A 17,662-nucleotide genomic window follows, 5' to 3' on the forward strand; every position below is an offset into this window, starting at 1 on the left:
TCGATAACTGCAATGTTGTCTTTCACAGGCCTCACTGTTTTCACACCCTCTACAGTTTGATTTGCATAGAGGGAGCTCTGTGGCTGAATAGCCAGCGATTAGGTGTGGCTCATTTATCATAGGTGATCAGAGCTACGTGTGATTCTCATGGGGGGATGGGCACCAGGGGTGCCCGCCAGGGATTTTGGGCCCCGTGAAAAGATATCAAATTGGGCCCCCCCATCACCAGGCCCAGGCCCCGCCAACCAAGCACAATTGCTAACCACACCTCCAGAACCCAACCCACTCATGTATGCTTTAAATAACTCCACCTGTACAGGCTTGCATCTATCTTGTAGTCCAATACTAACCGCACAATATTTACTGACACTGAGCTGTGAAAATATAACACTGTGCAGACGTGCAACATTCTGCTGCAGTAGAATTCACTATTTGATATAACACTAACATTCCTGACAATAAATATCAATAGTCATCTTTTATGGTGTACATGCCTAACAATAACATTTATGAATGGAACATTCATAACATGAATGCATACATCCAAATAAATATAAGTTAAATATACATGACCTCTTAAATTAAAATAAAGTGAACATTACCACCAACAAAATCATTTATAAAATGCTATAACACAAAAAATAACATAAGCAGCAGATTTTAAAATTAAATATACATACCAACTACAAAATATGCAGGTATTAAAGTGGAATACAACGGAAATGGAAATGAAAAGGCCTTATGGTGGTGCCAAATTAGAGCCTTTTTTGTCTTATATAGATCAGTGGCTATGTGGGAAAATACTGTGTTTGAAATGTATAATTTAAATTAGATGTTAGCTTTTTGTTTTGATATATATATGTGTTGTATTCCAGTCTCCCTTCAGATATGTTAAGTGGCATGTCATTCAACACAATGCTGCTCACCTCCTTCAGTTGGGAGAAAAGCTGGTTCAGGTTCAGCCTTATAGGCAGTGGCAGAGCCAGGATATTTTCAGTGGGGTGGCCAGGATGGAACCAGTGATCATTTTGGGGTGGTATTGCAATCACTATTATATGAACATAAAAATACAAACAAGGGATTATTTAAGGCACCTACAACACACCTCTACATTATTTGGGATTAAGCTAGTGGTGGAATAGATCAAATCATATTCAGTATATCTAACTATTTTTTTCGTATTCCCGCAGGAAAAGTATCAACGAAGCTTACATTATACAAATGTAGTGCAATATACAGACTGTTTAGCTTATGGTGATCAGCAGCCCTATGAGCTCATTCTCTCAGTGTATCATCAGGAATACAGAGACACACACACATCATTTAAATAAGAGTTTTTAAATTCAATTATTGGTTAAGAATAAACATATTAAAGTAAATAACAATAAACTATAGCCCTTAACCCTGTAAGGCCCCCGGTTGTAATCTTACAACATTACTTTAAGCTATCCAAAAAAGTCAGTAAATGTTTTTTGTTTTTTTAAAAGACTAAATTTACATAGTCAAAAGGTCCTTTTGTTCAGCCTCACAATGCTATTGGGTAGTACATGTGTTTATAGGTCCTGCCCTCTGGAGCATACATATAAGACTAACATTCCTGACAATATATCTCAATAGTCATCTTTTCTGGTGTAAATGCCTTTTTAATAATAACATTTTTGAATGGAACATTCTCAACACGAATGCATCAATCCAAATAAATATAACTTAAATATGTGGGCAAATACTGTGTTTGAAATGTATAATTGAAATGAGATGTTAGCTTTTTGTTTTGATATATATATATATATATATTGTATTCCAGTCTCCCTTCAGATATGTTAAGTGGCAAAAAAAGTTAAAAAAAAAACATAAAAAATATTATTTACAATGGAATACGCTTAGCTAACAGACTAATTTCCACCACTCATGGACCACACTCACCTTTTCTCTTGAAATACTGGGTGACATACTGTCTTCCTTTAGTCCCTCTCTCTTTTCTTTCTCTCCTTTCTTTTCTTTTTGAAAGCCTGACTTTGTGAGTCATTGAGACATGGTGTTGTACCCTTAAAAAGGGAAATAGTGAGTGAGAGAAGTGAAGACATACAATCACACACAGGGTATATGCAGGAATCCTTAAGTCAAATTGAATACCTTTTAAGAACTTTTTTAAGACCCTTTCCATACATTTTAAGACCTCATCGCAACTTTGAGTTCTAACCGGTTACATTGGCTACACACTTTACCTCACATTTACTATATTGATAGTAAGATAGCAAAACTAAACAGAGTGCAGACAGACTACTGAAGCCTCCTTTCCACATGAACTTCAACCTATCTGTGAAGGTCAGGTTTAATGCAGTATGCTGCTTTGTTGCTTCTGTACTCTGTGCTCTTTCATTCCAGTAAAACTCCTCAGAAACCATTAGAAACCAGTATTTGACCAATAAACAAAACAATTGACAAAACTTTGAACTATGAAATATGTTAAACTTTGGTGAGCTTCAGCGGGGTAATGCCATATAGGAGCTCTCTCTCAAATACCCAGGGGTTAAATTGGGCTGGGGCTGTCCGGGGCTAAGCCCTGGCACATAGGACGATGCTCTGACGTCATCACCCTCACACATTTGTCATATGTTTACAAAAAAGGATATATATGTTATGATTTTTTCGTTCTTAATATAGACTATATTTAGGGTCGATATGTGTTGACTTTACTTTAAAATAGCAGATCTCTGTGACCGGATATAGTATGGCTTAGACCCCGGCCCCACGAGGACGCATACGGTAAAAAGCATACGGTAAAACGCATACGCAAGCGCAAAAAAGGCTTCCGTTCACACGCATTCGATTCATTAACGTGTCCGTTCACACTAGACCGCTGGAAATGCTGGAAACGAGGCCTGTAAGAGGCGCTGCTGCCTCCCGAAATACACCAAAAGCAGTGAAGAAGACCCCGGAGCATGGTTGTCCTTCTGTTTATTCTCCGCGGTGGACGGCGTGTTCTCCTGCTGAATATCTCTCCGGTAGTCCACAGCAGATGAAAAACACCCACCTCACCGCCTCTTCCAAGGAACGAGGGGACCATGCGGCAGTTTCCGTAAAAAAAATGTTCCGCCGGTCAACATGTCCGTTAAAGTTTAAATCTTCCGTACAAAATTAGAAAAGCGCCGGTCAGAGGTCTTCTTTGTTATTTATTGAGCTTTCAAACAAGTTGATAACGACTCTGTTCTCTGTATGATAATATAATAATATTTAATAAACGGTGCCTGCCTCTCTTTTCCTCCCCCTCTTCTGACAGCCCAGCAGCAGCAGGAGACGCGGGGAGAGGGAGGCGGGCTATTTCATCGTTATCAGAAAATGATCATATAGGGCTTACACACGGAGCCGTTGGACCCCCAGAGCGTTGCGTATGCCGGTCTACCCACCTTGGGACCCGTTACCGTAGTCGCTTAGTCCCCCCCCCCCCACCCCACAGAGCGGAAAAAGGCAACGAAAGTTAAAATAATAAGCAGCATTTTACGGCGCGCTATGCATGGGGCCGCCTTGGGGGGTTTCCCGACATGTCGTTTCAGTAAATTAAAGGGTGTTTCACTGTTTCATGTTGTCGCTGCTGTGGACCTTCTTAATACCTTAGAAAATGCCGTTTAATACTTTTTAATAGCCTTAATTTTCGCTAAATTGATTTATCAACTTTTAATACTTTTTAAGACCCCGCGGACACCCTTGCACACAGCTTCCGCCTTCACTCGTCTGAATCGAGCCATCTTTAAAATGAAGCTTGTACATTTACAATGAATACACTCAAATTTCAGGACCAATAATTATGACTAAATTCTCCTTTATCTTTAGCTCTTTAACAGTGGTAAAAAACATATGTATGGACATGTGAATGCAACAGTGCCTAGCTTAGCTGCTAATAACATGACAAACGGTCAGATTCAGCGGTACCACAAGGTATACAGCAACTAGCTTCAATGACCACAAAGTTAGCCAGAGTTAGCAAGAACCTTCAAACAATACAACAAAGTGCAAAATACACACTTTCCTCTCACAACGAACCACGGTGATGTAATACAGATGACATATATAACATGGGTTGATAGATGTATAGTGCTTTGTATCCTGTAATTACCTTAAAAAGGGAAATAGTGAGTGAGAGAAGTGAAGACAAACAATCACGCAGCTCCCGCCTTCGCTCGTCTGAATCGAGTGAGGAAGAACGCAGTGATCCCTCCCACTGGAACCCCAAGGCATTACCAACAGATTAACGCACAATCAGCCCATACAGTAGGATACATCTATCTCTCAGAATAGACTAGTCTTGTCTGTCGCAATGGCACACACGTAAGTATTAGCATCCCTGCTCACATGCTAGAAAGTGCCGTTTGGAGGCGGAGGCGGGACCAAACCATTACATGTAAATAGAGGGGGGTGTACAGAGGCTTTGGATAATTAACTTTTGGAAGAAAATAAGTTAAATGAATTGTAAGTTTAGTGAGTACATTATCAATATAACGTTATATTAATGTTAATTATTGATGAATGATGAAAGGTTACTTAAACATATTTTTCTTAATGTTCTAAAATTGTTTGGACCCCGTGGTGAGGGTGTTTGGGGTGGCCAATAGGGTGGCCAGGATTCAGCTGGGGGTGGCCATGGCCACTCCCAGCCACCCCCCAGCTCCGCCACTGCTTATAGGGGGACAGTGTTACTGAGCCTGAAGATGGATATGTTGGTCCTGGCACCAGGGGGAGGGACAACTGATTTAGTATGAATAGCTGATAAACATGTACCTGCATTTAATGTCAGCTAAAAGAGCAGTGAAATGAAAAACCTCTGAATTTTCTGTGAAGATATTAACAGTAGCCTACTTAATGTCAGCTTAGTCACATGCTTTCACTCTGCTAGAAAAGTGCTGCGTTTGGAGGCAGGAGTCTTAGGACCAAACCATTACATGTAAATAGAGGGGTGTGTACAGAGGCTTTGGATAATTAACTTTTGGAAGAAAATAAGTTAAATTAATCGTAAGTTTAGTGAGTAGCCTACTACGCAATATAACGTTATATTAATGTTAATTATTTATGAAAGGGTACTTAATTTTTTTTTCTTAATGTCCTAAACATTTTGGGGCCCCCTGCTAGTCATGGGCCCTTAGAATCGTCCTAACCTTTCACCCCCTTACGGTGCCCCTGATGGGCACATAAGGCACACACGCACACACACCTGTAACTGCCTGCCGTCTGATTTTAATACTTTCTGCGCTCATAAAGAATGATAAGAATCATGCGTATTGAACTGGTTTCATTAATTAGTGAGTGTATTTAACACTAGAACCGCCAATCGGGTCAATTTGTGTGATGTGGTGTGTGTGCAATGTAACTTTTTTCAATAAAATATTAAAGTCTCCCAGTCCGTGACTTTTCCTGAAAGTGTGTTATGTAGCACCCTATGTTTTAAAAAATTGCATTCTAATAGCGGGATATGTTCATGGCCATGTTACCATTTGAAACCTATGAGAACATGGTCAGAATCACAAACTGGAGCGGGAGCAAAGGGGGAATGCCCCTTCCCCTGAATGTGAGGCAGACACTTGAGTCCAGTATCTCCCGTCGGTTCCCAGGCCTGACCACGGACCAGTGGCATAAAATTAGCGAAGAATTATGGTTGTCATGGTTACCCTTCTGTTTATTCTCCGCGGTGGGGGCCGAGCAAGCCCCCAGGAAGTGCGCCGGACTCTGAGTAGAATATTCGTCGTGGCCAAACGGCGGTACTACACTTCCTTTAGGTTGCTTGGCCCGGAAACACTTTTTCCCATTGACTTACATGGGGAAAGAATGGTCTGTAAATCGTTGGATAATTTTTTTTAAACTAAATAAACCACCCAGTTTGAACACTTGTATAGCCCTAATAAAAAAAATTCGTTCCTCAAGTTGTAAAAATTTGCTAATAACGTTATTCTGAGAGTTATATCCCTCTGCATTATGAACGCGCATCTAACCCACGGGACCGCGCCGCCCGGCACGTTCATGTTACGTGTTCAGCAGGTTCAGCACTACATGCGTTTATCTTTACCCATGGATGCACAATAACAACGGACCCATATCGTCTCACTGCCATCCCACGGAGCTGTAATAATAGATATATTGCACATGTTTGCTGTAATTCCTCATTTGTAAAATATTATACTACATGGGCTGTATGATTAAATCTTGTACCGTAAATGTTGTATTAAATAAAGTTAATATTACCAACGTTAGATTAGCGTCCCTGTAGCTACTTATTGCACTAAGAAGCTTATTGCACTGTATATATATATATATATATATATATATATATATATATATATATATATATTAATATACATATATATATACAGTGCAATAATTCTTTGCATTTTGGTTAAAGTTGCGCATGCGCTATGAGCGCACACACGGGTACTTCTCAGGCATGCTGGGTAATCTGTGACGTTTCGCTCTCTCAAAAATTGGGCCATTTTATCATCATGCGCCAAGCAACTCTCATAGGAATGAATGAGGCCCCGCCTCCCACGCTGTATCCAGTTCTTATAGAGAGGCGAAGTCCCTCCCCTTCCGGGAGCCTCCATGGGACCCCGGAAGCGGAAAATTATACATTGAATTCAATGGAGAGAGAAAACGTATCTTTTGATCCCGTTTGAATTGTGCCACGAATGACACATATGATGTTTGTCAATTTAAAAGAACATTTTGCAAGTCAAAAAAATTAAAATGTGTCATAAAACTGTGAAGTAACACATTTTTTTATGTTAAGCCGCTCAGTGAACTACATGTCTCTGGTCCCGCACAATACGCGTCACCAACACAAAGATGACCGTCACATTGGCACATTTCACCTCATTCTTTCAGAATGAGAATACAAGTATAAAACGAGGTGAAAATCACTACAAGTCTGGGCCCGTTGAGAGCTGTACATACACGAAAGGGGAGTTAGTCGGTTCTGTAAGAGCCAGCATGCGGGACCGGCTTTACAAGGTTTCGGTGAGTAACATGAGTGCAATGTTTAACGTTAATGTCAGTCAATAAGGAGGAGAATGAAAAAGAAGATGATGAACCACAGACCCGGCATATAATGACTGCAGTGTGCAGGGCTGTGTTAATTTATGTTACTGTTATCAATAGCATTAGTTGACTGAGAAAACCGTCAAGAAAAAAAGTTTAGCAATGTTACGAGTCGACTAGCATAATATGAACCACGGCTGTGATTGACAACCTGGACAGCCAGTCAGAAGCTAGAATGCCAACCTAGAGAGCCAATCAGAACCTAGAACGGGTGTACTGTATACGGGTGTGTATGCTGTGGATAACATTAGTGTTCACAAGAACAAGGTATACTCCCGTGTTTTGTTTTAGTTGCTCTTCAGATTGAAGCGGCCAGTTTTATATCGACTATATGTGTGATCTCCTTTTTACATCTCGTTGTGTCATTTGAGTTTATTTGCTGTGTGTAGATTCAAGGATTTTGGTTATCTTGTCAATTTGTTTGGTTATCTAGGCACAGCTGTGTGTGACTCCCTCTGGTACACTGGTATGTGTTTTCCTAATGTAGAGAGCATTGATTAATTCATAAACTACACACTGAGTCTAGATCCTGACCAAATCCTTTTTTGTTGATCAAATGTTTTTCAAAAATGTAATACACACTTAAAAAAAAATACAATGTACAATCACAACCAATACAACACAAATTACAAAAACTTCAGAAAAAACAAACAATAACAACAATCAGACAAGAGGACAAAACAATGGAAAAATAAACCCTCCCACCCCCAGATCTGGACCATCCTTGTATTGCTCATTCAATCTATTATAGCATGTTAACAAACATGGTACTTACTTTATTTGTACAGATCTACATGGGAGAGGATGGCGCGATGCAGAGCGCTGTCTGTGGTTGTGCACGGGGGATGTACAAATGCAGCCACGCTGCAGCATTGGCAATATTTGCCATGTGGCAGATCAGCTCCACAGAAGTTGAGTGCCAGTGGAGGAAGCCTGGCACTTCAAAAGTAGTCCAGCCGGTGTCTCAACTCTACCAACCGCAAGAGGAGACATACAACCCACTGGCCAGAGACATCGCCACTGAGGAAGTAGACTGGTTTAGGTCTGCACTGAGGGGCGCAGCATGGCATGGCATGGCTTTTGTCACCTGAGCCGGAGCTGCAGCCTCAACATCAGGCCATTTTCAACGTGCCGGAGCTGGTGAAGGAGCATGGGGGTCGGGGGCTTGAGGCAATTCTTGCCTCAATGCGACTGAGCAGAGACCATTAAGCTGCCATCCAGACAGCCACCGTAGGACAGCAGACAAATCCTCAGTGGCAGTTACACAGGCAGGGCAGGTTGACAGCCAGCAATTTTGGTGCTGTGCTGAGGTCGGGACTTTCATCCACTCCATGCGCGTCCCTCATGAAGAGGGTGCTTGGGGGGTACAATTTAGACGGAGTCATGGCTGTCAACTGGGGAGTTGTAAACGAGGTGTGTTTGGCCTTTTAAGTGTGACACATATGTAGTGATAAATGCTTCACCTGACCACTGTTCCTAAATAAAAAAAGTTTTCTGCATTGTCAGTCATTTTTTCCAAATAATTACCAATATTTCACAAATTCTTCATGTCAACTTAAGAGCACAGCTTTGTGTCAGCTTTGCTTGGTTCATCTTACTGGGGGGCAGCTACATGGATGTCGGTGCAGTCCACAATCATTTTGCAGTTGAAGGCAGAATGAATTTATTATTGACTCAGAATGAAGCACAACTTCATGTCATACAATACATTGACTTTATTTGTAATTGTGTAAAAAAATAAAGCATTTATTAGCAAGCAGGACCTGCAGGAACAGAGAACGGTGATGGATGGAGCTGGGAAGAGAGAAGAATAAAGAAAACAGATCAACTTTATTATCGGATATTAATTCAATTTCAAAACAAGTTGCCGCTCCTACAGTTTTCTAGTATGTAAAGATAATTTCACATGACCTATGCAAAATATCACACTCAATACATGTGTCTCTCTGGGGGGTGCATTGTGCCTTTGATGTATATAAATAATATACCATAACCAAATACTATTACGTACAGTGGAAATCAGGTTGCCAGAGCAGGTCAGTGTGCATGTTCCTCAGGGTCTCAGCAGTTACAGGTGAGGTAAAGACAATAAGAGAAAACGGTCAGTAACAACACTTTAAAGGAACAACACTGAATAATTATCTATTTTAATAATTTTCTCTCAGTAATCACTCAACTACTGTCTTTCCAACAAACAGCTTGACTCACCCTCACTGTCATCACAATGACACATGTCCAGAAGAATGTCATGCAAAGCTCCCTGCCTGCCTGCCTTCCTTCGACTCTCCCTGAACTGCTTCCTTAGCACCCGGTGGAGGGCGCAGTAGGCTACTCTTCAAATGTTTCACGAAATACTTACCATGATGACTACTCTTACTGTTTAACATTTTGGTGTACTTCATGTAATAAAATAATAACTTCATGGTAAGGTTACTAAAAATGACAAGGCTAAGTAATGTAATGCTAACTAACGTGCTCGCTACTCGTCGCTACTAGCTAGGTATGCACAACATGTACAGGACTGTCTCAGAAAATTAGAATATTGTGATAAAGTTCTTTATTTTCTGTAATGCAATTAAAAAAACAAAAATGTCATACATTCTGGATTCATTACAAATCAACTGAAATATTGCAAGCCTTTTATTATTTTAATATTGCTGATTATGGCATACAGCTTAAGAAAACTCAAAAATCCTATCTCAAAAAATTAGAATAGTTCCTCAGACCAAGTAAAAAAAAAAGATTTATAACAGCGACACACTATCAAACATTTGAAAATGTCCATTAATGCACTCAGTACTTGGTTGGGAATCCTTTTGCACGGATTACTGCATCAATGCGGCGTGGCATGGAGGCAATCAGCCTGTGGCATTGCTGAGGTGTTATGGATGCCCAGGATGCTTCAATAGCGGCCTTTAGCTCATTAGCATTGTTGGGTCTGGTGTCTTTCAGCTTCTTCTTCACAATACCCCACATATTCTCTATGGGGTTCAGGTCAGGGGAATTTGCAGGCCAATCGAGGACAGTAATGCCATGGTCAGTACACCAGTTACTGGTGGTTTTGGCACTGTGGGCAGGTGCCAGATCATGCTGGAAAATGAATTCCTCATCTCCATAGAGCTTTTCAGCAGACGGAAGCATGTAGTGCTCTAAAATCTCTTGGTACACAGCTGCATTTACTCTGGGCTTGATGAAACACAGTGGACCAACACCAGCAGCTGACATGGCTCCCCAAACCATCGCTGACTGTGGGAACTTCACACTGGATTTCAAGCAACTTGGATTTTGCTCCTCTCCAGCCTTTCTTCAGACTCTGGCGCCTTGACTTCCAAATGAAATACAAAACTTGCTTTCGTCTGAAAAGAGGACTTTGGACCACTGTGCAACTGTCCAGTGCTTCTTTTCCTTAGCCCAAGTCAGACGCCTCTTCCGTTGTCTTGAGTTCAGAAGTGGCTTGACCATGGGAATACGGCTATTGTAGCCCATTTCCCGGACACGTCTGTGAACAGTGACTTTTGATACCTGGACTCCAGCTTCAGTCCACTGTCTTTGAAGCTCCCCCAAATTCTGGAAGCGACTCTTCTTCACAATGCTGTTAAGGCTGTGGTCATCTCTCTTGGTTGTGCAGCGTTTCCTGCCACATTTCCCCCTTCCAACAGACTTTTTGTGGATGTGCTTTGAAACTGCACTCTGTGAACAGCTTGCTCTTTGAGAAATTTCTTTTTGTGTCTTACCCTCCTGATGGAGGGTGTCAATGACGGTCCTCTGGACAGCAGTCAGATCAGCAGTCTTCCCCATACTTGTGATTTAGTTTACTGAACCAAGCTGAGTGTTTTTCAAGGCTCAGGAAACCCTTGCAGGTGTTTCGAGTTAATTAGACGAGTCAAGTGATTCGTTGAACACCCTACTAGTATACTTTTTCATGATATTCTAATATTTAGAGATAGGATATTTGAGTTTTCTTAAGCTGTATGCCATAATCAGCAATATTAAAATAATAAAAGGCTTGCAATATTTCAGTTGATTTGTAATGAATCCAGAATGTATGACATTTTAGTTTTTTTAATTGCATTACAGAAAATAAAGAACTTTATCACAATATTCTAATTTTCTGAGACAGTCCTGTATATTACCTATGATATTACCTGATATGTCTGATCCAGCGACTCCTGGTCCTTTCATAAGACGGGAAGCGATAGAACGAGCAAGTGGTATGATCACTTTTGTGATTACAACATGGTACAAAAGCACACAGGCATCTTGTAAAAGTGAATTTATTGGAACAATCTCTTATATTTATTGTAGGGAATAAATCAGTTATGAAATCTTCTTTTTCGCTTTAATTACGAGTCGCAACCACTTGGAGCATTATCGCCTGTGACATCACATGCGCGACCCAGAATGGGATTTGGGATTTGTAGTCTTTGTAGTCGCATATTTTTCATAGTCTTATATTTCAACAGTTTTACGACAAAATGTGACTTTTTTGACATGGAAATGATTGTTTAAGATTGACAAACATCATATGTGTAGTTCGTGGCACAATTCAAACGGGATCAAAAGATACGTTTTCTCTCTCCATTGAATTCAATGTATAATTTTTCGCTTCCGGGGTCCCATGGACCGGAAGTAGATGGGCGTGACTTCGCCTCTCTATTATACATCCATGGGGCAGAGGTCAACGTGTATTCAAGTTTAAATCTTCCGGACAAAATTATAAAAAGTGCCGGTCAAAGGTCTTCTTTGTTATTTATTGAGCTTTAAAACAAATGAATAACGACTCTATATAATAATAAAATACACGGAGCCTCTCTTTTCCCTCCCTCTCTTCGGACAGCGTCAGTGTCTGTCTCATGCAGCAGCTGATCCAGTAATGAGTGACCTGGCCGACAGTAAAAATAAACATATTTATAACTAGTTTAGGTAGTTCGAGAGGTAATCAAAATAACTAAGGGCGATGATCTGACTGAAGTGTGTTTTTTACTCCGTTCCCCGCTGCATCACAGCGGGAGGAGCTGCAGGTGAGCAGAGCTGCGTGTCTCTGTCCTGTCAGATTAGACTTCACTCGCGTTTATGTCCATATCGAGAGAAAGATAAATAATCTGAATTCAGTGTGCAGTTTACTTTGACGCGGGGGTGAGCAGCAGAGGTGGGGAGAGGCGGGGCTATTGCGTCATCATTATCAGAACATGATCGTATAATTACTGAGTTTAGGCAGGTTAATAACGTTTTAATGAAGTTGAATACAGTATATTCATATTTGTCAGTGATTTCATGTCAATTCGGCAAACATAAACATAAATGATCGTGGTGAAGATGATGATTAAATTGGGATTACAAATCGAGAGCGGGGCTGCTTTTCCTCCCGTTCGTTTTTTTAGACCAAACAACATTAAGTTCCGCTGTACATCCAGCGTACTGTACAGTATCTGACTTTATTTCACATGAGCTCCAGTGTGGAACCCCACTGCACCCCCTGGTGGATCAATGATCCATTTCAGCTGGCTTCATTATAATTACATTTATTTATCACGGGGGCGGTCTCAAGTCAAGCTGGAGGTTTTCCCTTGAGCGAGGGCAGATCACGTACCAATCACGGCCCTCGCGTTACAAACTGTCTGAAATTAAGTGCTACATCTGTAGGTTTGGCGCTCTGATTACTCATGTAATTCAGACTTGGCGAAATGCACAGAAATTATGCGCTATTCAATGCCCCTGGCATCTCAATTTGCCAATATTTAATAACAACCAATTACTCATAGGGCGGAGGCCCATTAATTATTACTAATGGGGGAGGAAGGGTCTTCAGACCTTGGGAGATATTTACAGTGACAGTGGTCTCCGCTCTTTTCAGGATCTTAAAGGCTGTTATGACCTTCCAGGCACCTCTTTCTTTTTTTATCTACAGTTTAGGAGAGCCCTTAAGGCTTATGGGGTCCCGTGGGATCAACAATTAGCACGGCATCCATTCCACATACTCATCACTGATAGAAGAACATCCAGGGGCTTTGTCTCTATGTTTTATACTCACCTACTTGAGTCCTCTTGGTGACCTTCCCTGGATAGACTGTGGAGGAAGGATGTCCCAGAATTGAGACCTGATTTCAACTGGGATTCAGTCTGGGCTAACATTCGGCAGTCGTCTCGCAATCCCGACCACCAACAAATCCACCTGAACTATGCGCATATAACTTACCTGACACCCAGACGGCTGCATATGATGGGTCTTCTGGTTGATGCTCGGTGTACCCTGTGTTCCATGGGGGCTCCTGGTACATTTCTCCATATGTTCTGGGAATGCCCGCCTGTTGCTCGCTTTTGAAACGGGGTCTACTCTACAGTAAGTTGTTCAACATATTTTCTTTGACTGTACCTGTATCTGTGTCTGTTTTTCTTTTAAATGACTTATCTCAGCTGCCGGCTACTGGGTACCAGAAAAGACCCCTCTATGCTGGCCTTACGGCTGCCAAGAAATTGGTTGCTATGAGGTGGAAACAACCCGACAAGCTCTCAGTGACCTGCTGGTTACTAACTTTTCTTGACGTAGTCTAAATGGAACTGTCCACTGCACGCGTGATTGGAGTTAAGGAGTCCAATATCGGTTTATGGGTGTCGACAGCTGAAAAATTGCGGATCTAGCTATCTTAACTGATATATTTGTTTGCAGTCATTGGTCCTGAGAGGTCCTGGGATTGGGGGTGGGAGGGTTCATTTATTTTTATTTTAACTTTTTTTTTTTCTTAGTTTTGTCCTCTTGTCTGATTGTTGTTATTGTTTGTTTTTCTGTATTTTTTGTAATTTGTGTTGTGATTGTACATTGTAATTGACTAAATGTGTGTGAATAAAAACATTTGATAAAAAAAAAAGGTGATGACAGATGATGGACTTTTTTTTTGTTGAAGATATTTTTACTTTAATCTAAATTACATTTGTGATTGACAATTTTTGTCGTGATACTTTTATGAGCATAAACATTTATGTCTTCAACATTTGGTTGAAAACAAAATAAGCCACCACAAACTTGAGCAAGTAAGTAAAATGTCTTACAAAAACGACGCCAGATGTCACTGACTGTAGTATATATTTCTGTATATTTAAAAAAAAATCTAGTGTATTTATCATTTTCCTACACATTTATTCTCTGGTGTTTTTAACCTGCAAGTTGCTCTTTAAGTGCTTTGACAAAAAATACATACAAAAACGTCATGTGCGCGTTCGTGTGTGTTTTACCTACGCTGTAAAATGTATTATCTCTTCGATTTACACACGGCATCTATTGCACGTCTGTCCTGTCCTCCTCTGTTGCTCTCCCTGGGGTTTCTCCCATTTTTTCCCTTTAAACTGTGGGTTTTTCTCCAGAAGTTTTTCCTTGTACGATGTGAGGGTCTGACCCCTAGATTCCACCGGGTCCGTCTGCGGTGCATTACGGCTGCGCCGCGGTTTTGGTCCGGCCTCCTCCGGCGTCATACCCTGCCGGGCGCGTTTCAGAAGCATTTCAGAAGCGGAGCGTCTTGCCTGCCGGCTCGCAGTTTTTGTTGATTTGGGCATATTTCCCGGACAGGCTGCTTTGTACAGACAAAGTTAATAATAATAATATTCCAGTTATAAACGACATACGCTTCTGTTACGCTTCTGAGCCGTAACGCGGCACGTCTGGTGGAATAGCACCCATTGACTAGAGTGGCCGCGATCCTGGCGGACGCCGCGGCGCAGCCGTAACGCGACGCAGACGGATCCGGTGGAATCTAAGGGTAACGGCCCCTAGACACGGAGGCGTGCGTTGTCGCTTGCCGGCGGGGGGGGCTGAAACTCGACCAACAACCAATCACATGAATCTTCCGCCCCAGACACACAAGCACGCGGTTTCATTGGCTTGAGCTTGGACTGGCATATGATTCGATTGGCTGACGCCTCAGTCGAGGCGTCAAAAGTAGAACATTGCTTTACTTTTGCAGCGAGCAAACGTGACGTCACCCCATTCAAAGTGAATTGGCAGAAGCGTTGAAGCGGCAACGCACGCCACCGTTTGTAGGGGCCGTAAGGATAGAGGTTGTCGTTTTTTCTCATACTGACATTCTGAACAATCTGTGCTATTGTATTAGCTGTAAAGTGTCTCTACTGTAGGCTATTTTTTATTATATGTAAGCCTACAGCACTTTGGCTCGACCAAAAATAGTTTATAAATGTGCTATATAAATAAAACAAATTCACGCAACTCTTAATAATAGATAGGCCTACTGTGTATTTAAGTGGCGATGGAGATTATTTGTTGACCCTGCTTCAAAATATTGCGCTTTATCACTGCCTGGATTTTGGTTGAAGTGCATCCAAATGCTGCTGCGTTTCCGCGTTTGGCTAATTTGCCATCCGAAAAACACGTCGTCTACCTGTCTTGTACCACTTGTTATGACTTGACTTCTCTCTCTCGCGTATTCTGTTAAGACCCACCCCACCTCACTCCTCGTGCTGAAACCTACCAATCAGAGTAGGGGCGGGTCTTCACAGAATACGTTTGGGGAACAAAATCAAGCTTTTTAAAAGGCGAGTGGATTTTGGCAGGCAGTTACCTCATTCACACCAACGCGACTCCGGTTCAAGCTCCGTGCTAGAGCTTTTCAGGTTTCATAACTGATTCTTCGGTTTAGCTCCGGCTCTTTTCACACTGCCCAGAGTCCGACTGGTGCTGCGTCATTGCGTCATATTTTATTTTGAAAAGCCGCAGCCGGAAGCTAGTGTTGCGCTGAATGTGGTTCATTTTGGGAATCCGTCAGTGTTAGAGGATTCTTAGCTTTGGGTGAGTTGCAGGGGCGCCGGAAGCAGGGGGGCCAAGGGGCCATTGGCCCCCCCACTTTTATGGATCAATTCAAAAATATACGTGTATTTGTGTAAAAAAATATTTTTCCGGGGTTCGAGTTTTTTGTTTGATTTTAAATAAGCAACGTCTTGGCTTTCAGAATATGAAACTTTTATTTCCAAAAACAAACGATAAATACAGTTTTGAAGCTTGTAAAGGGAAGAAGACAGGCACCTCGCTCTCACTCGGCTCCCCCTCAGCGCAGCAGCAGCAGCAGCTCCCCTCCCCCTCCCTCTCACTGAAATTATTAATGTAAACCGTATAGTAATCTAGATAACACGGCAGGGTCCGTGACAGTTTCATCTGATTTCAAATAAACAAAGTCTTGGCTTTCAGAATATTAAACTTGTTTCGGCAAATCCAGATGATAAATACAACTTTGAAAGCTTGTAACGGCATAGTTACAAGAGGATAACGGAGTAATTTAACGTCACAGGGCATAACAACAGCCGGTGTTTCTCGTTTGTGTGTTTAACACAGACACACTTGCGAGTTTACCCCAGACAAGTAATCCAAACGAAAATATTTTCCCTCCATAGCTACTCTGGTCATTTGCCCCGCTAATAATCAATCAGATCGATGGATTCCAGAGAAGAGGAAACTTTGAACGTCTTTTTCTCAAAATTATGACTCGGTGGCAATCATTATATAATGTGACATTTTGCTTAATATTTGGAGTACAACAACAATCCTGATATCATTAGAAAGCTAGGAATCTCCTCTTTCCAACAGTGTATACAACTCAAAATGTGTCTTTGGGTCAATGCGAGCAGTTCAAATATTGCACTAGGTAAAATAAAGCAGGCAAACATAACAGGAAGAATATGTACATTTTAATCCAATCAAAGAGGACTTTGTCACACCATTCAAATGTATCAAGTAGCCTACATTACAACCAATAAAAAGCTGAGATTTGTTTATTTGTTACGTTGTTCTGTGTGTGGCAGCCGTTAACCTAGAAAGATAAACTTAGCTCGCAAACATGTCAGAAGAACCAGCGCATAAGAAAATGAAATACAGTCAAACTAAACTTAAATTCAACCACTTCAATGTCACATCCCTGACATCCACCACAACTCCGGAGCCTGGACCTTCAACTATAGAACCAGCGCAGCCAGATAAACCCAAAAGCAGCAGCTCTGCGGCCGCAGAGACTGTCAAAACCGCAGGCCTCGTTGAACCGAAACAGGCTGGTTCCGACTGCGTGGAGGCTTATTGTCGCGACATCGAGACGGGTAAAGCTGCACAGCTAATTGTTGATAAAAAGGAGACCGCTAGATCGTTTGGACAAAGAGAAAGGTACTTTAATGCAGAATGGTACAAAAACCGAGAGTGGCTAATTCTTTGTAAAACCACTAAACGGGCCTTCTGTGAAATTTGCAGATTTGCTGCTGTCAAACGGCTGGTAACTTTCTCAAAATGTGGAGATGACAGTTTTGTAAATACCGGATGTAATAACTGGAAAAAGTGCCCAAGCCTCCTGGACAGCCACGAAAAGTCCAATGTTCACAGAGAGTGTGTTCAAAAAAAGTGTGCTTTCTTCAGTCAAACACCAGTCAACATCCAGCTTGTCCAACAGGAGCGTATTGAGCAGGAAAAAAGAAGAGATGGGATGATGGAGCAGCTGCGCTGTCTGCAGTTTCTAACCCGACAGGGCCTAGCAATCAGGGGGCATGAGGATAAGGAGAGCAATTTCAAATGGCTAGTAGAACTCGTAGCTGATAAAAA

At 41.6% G+C, this 17,662-nt stretch overlaps 2 protein-coding genes and 2 long non-coding RNA genes across 4 annotated transcripts in view; 2 read left to right on the forward strand and 2 right to left on the reverse strand.

Moving 5' to 3' along the window:
• The window catches only part of LOC307043610 (uncharacterized protein), a 79,835-nt gene extending 76,975 nt beyond the window's left edge, over positions 1 to 2,860 (reverse strand). Inside the window, exons 1-2 of the mRNA XM_079688166.1 lie at positions 1,924 to 2,860; positions 927 to 1,048 (exon numbers count right to left, since the gene is read on the reverse strand). The gene's annotated coding sequence lies outside the window, so the exon portion shown is untranslated. The remainder of the gene's footprint in view (positions 1 to 926; positions 1,049 to 1,923) is intronic.
• LOC307043614 (uncharacterized protein) overlaps positions 1 to 17,662 on the forward strand; it is a 307,614-nt gene that overhangs the window by 23,330 nt on the left and 266,622 nt on the right. The gene's annotated exons all lie outside the window — the stretch shown is intronic.
• LOC307042147 lies at positions 6,808 to 8,579 on the forward strand. The gene is made up of 2 exons (XR_013809012.1): positions 6,808 to 6,999; positions 7,869 to 8,579. It is a non-coding gene; the product is annotated as an uncharacterized lncRNA (long non-coding RNA).
• Positions 8,772 to 9,513, reverse strand: LOC307042148. Its single transcript, XR_013809013.1, has 2 exons — positions 9,092 to 9,513; positions 8,772 to 8,874 (listed from the first exon to the last, which is right to left on the reverse strand). It is a non-coding gene; the product is annotated as an uncharacterized lncRNA (long non-coding RNA).

Source organism: Notothenia rossii, assembly GCF_949606895.1.
Source record: "Notothenia rossii genome assembly, chromosome: 6".
Lineage (NCBI taxonomy): Eukaryota > Metazoa > Chordata > Actinopteri > Perciformes > Nototheniidae > Notothenia > Notothenia rossii.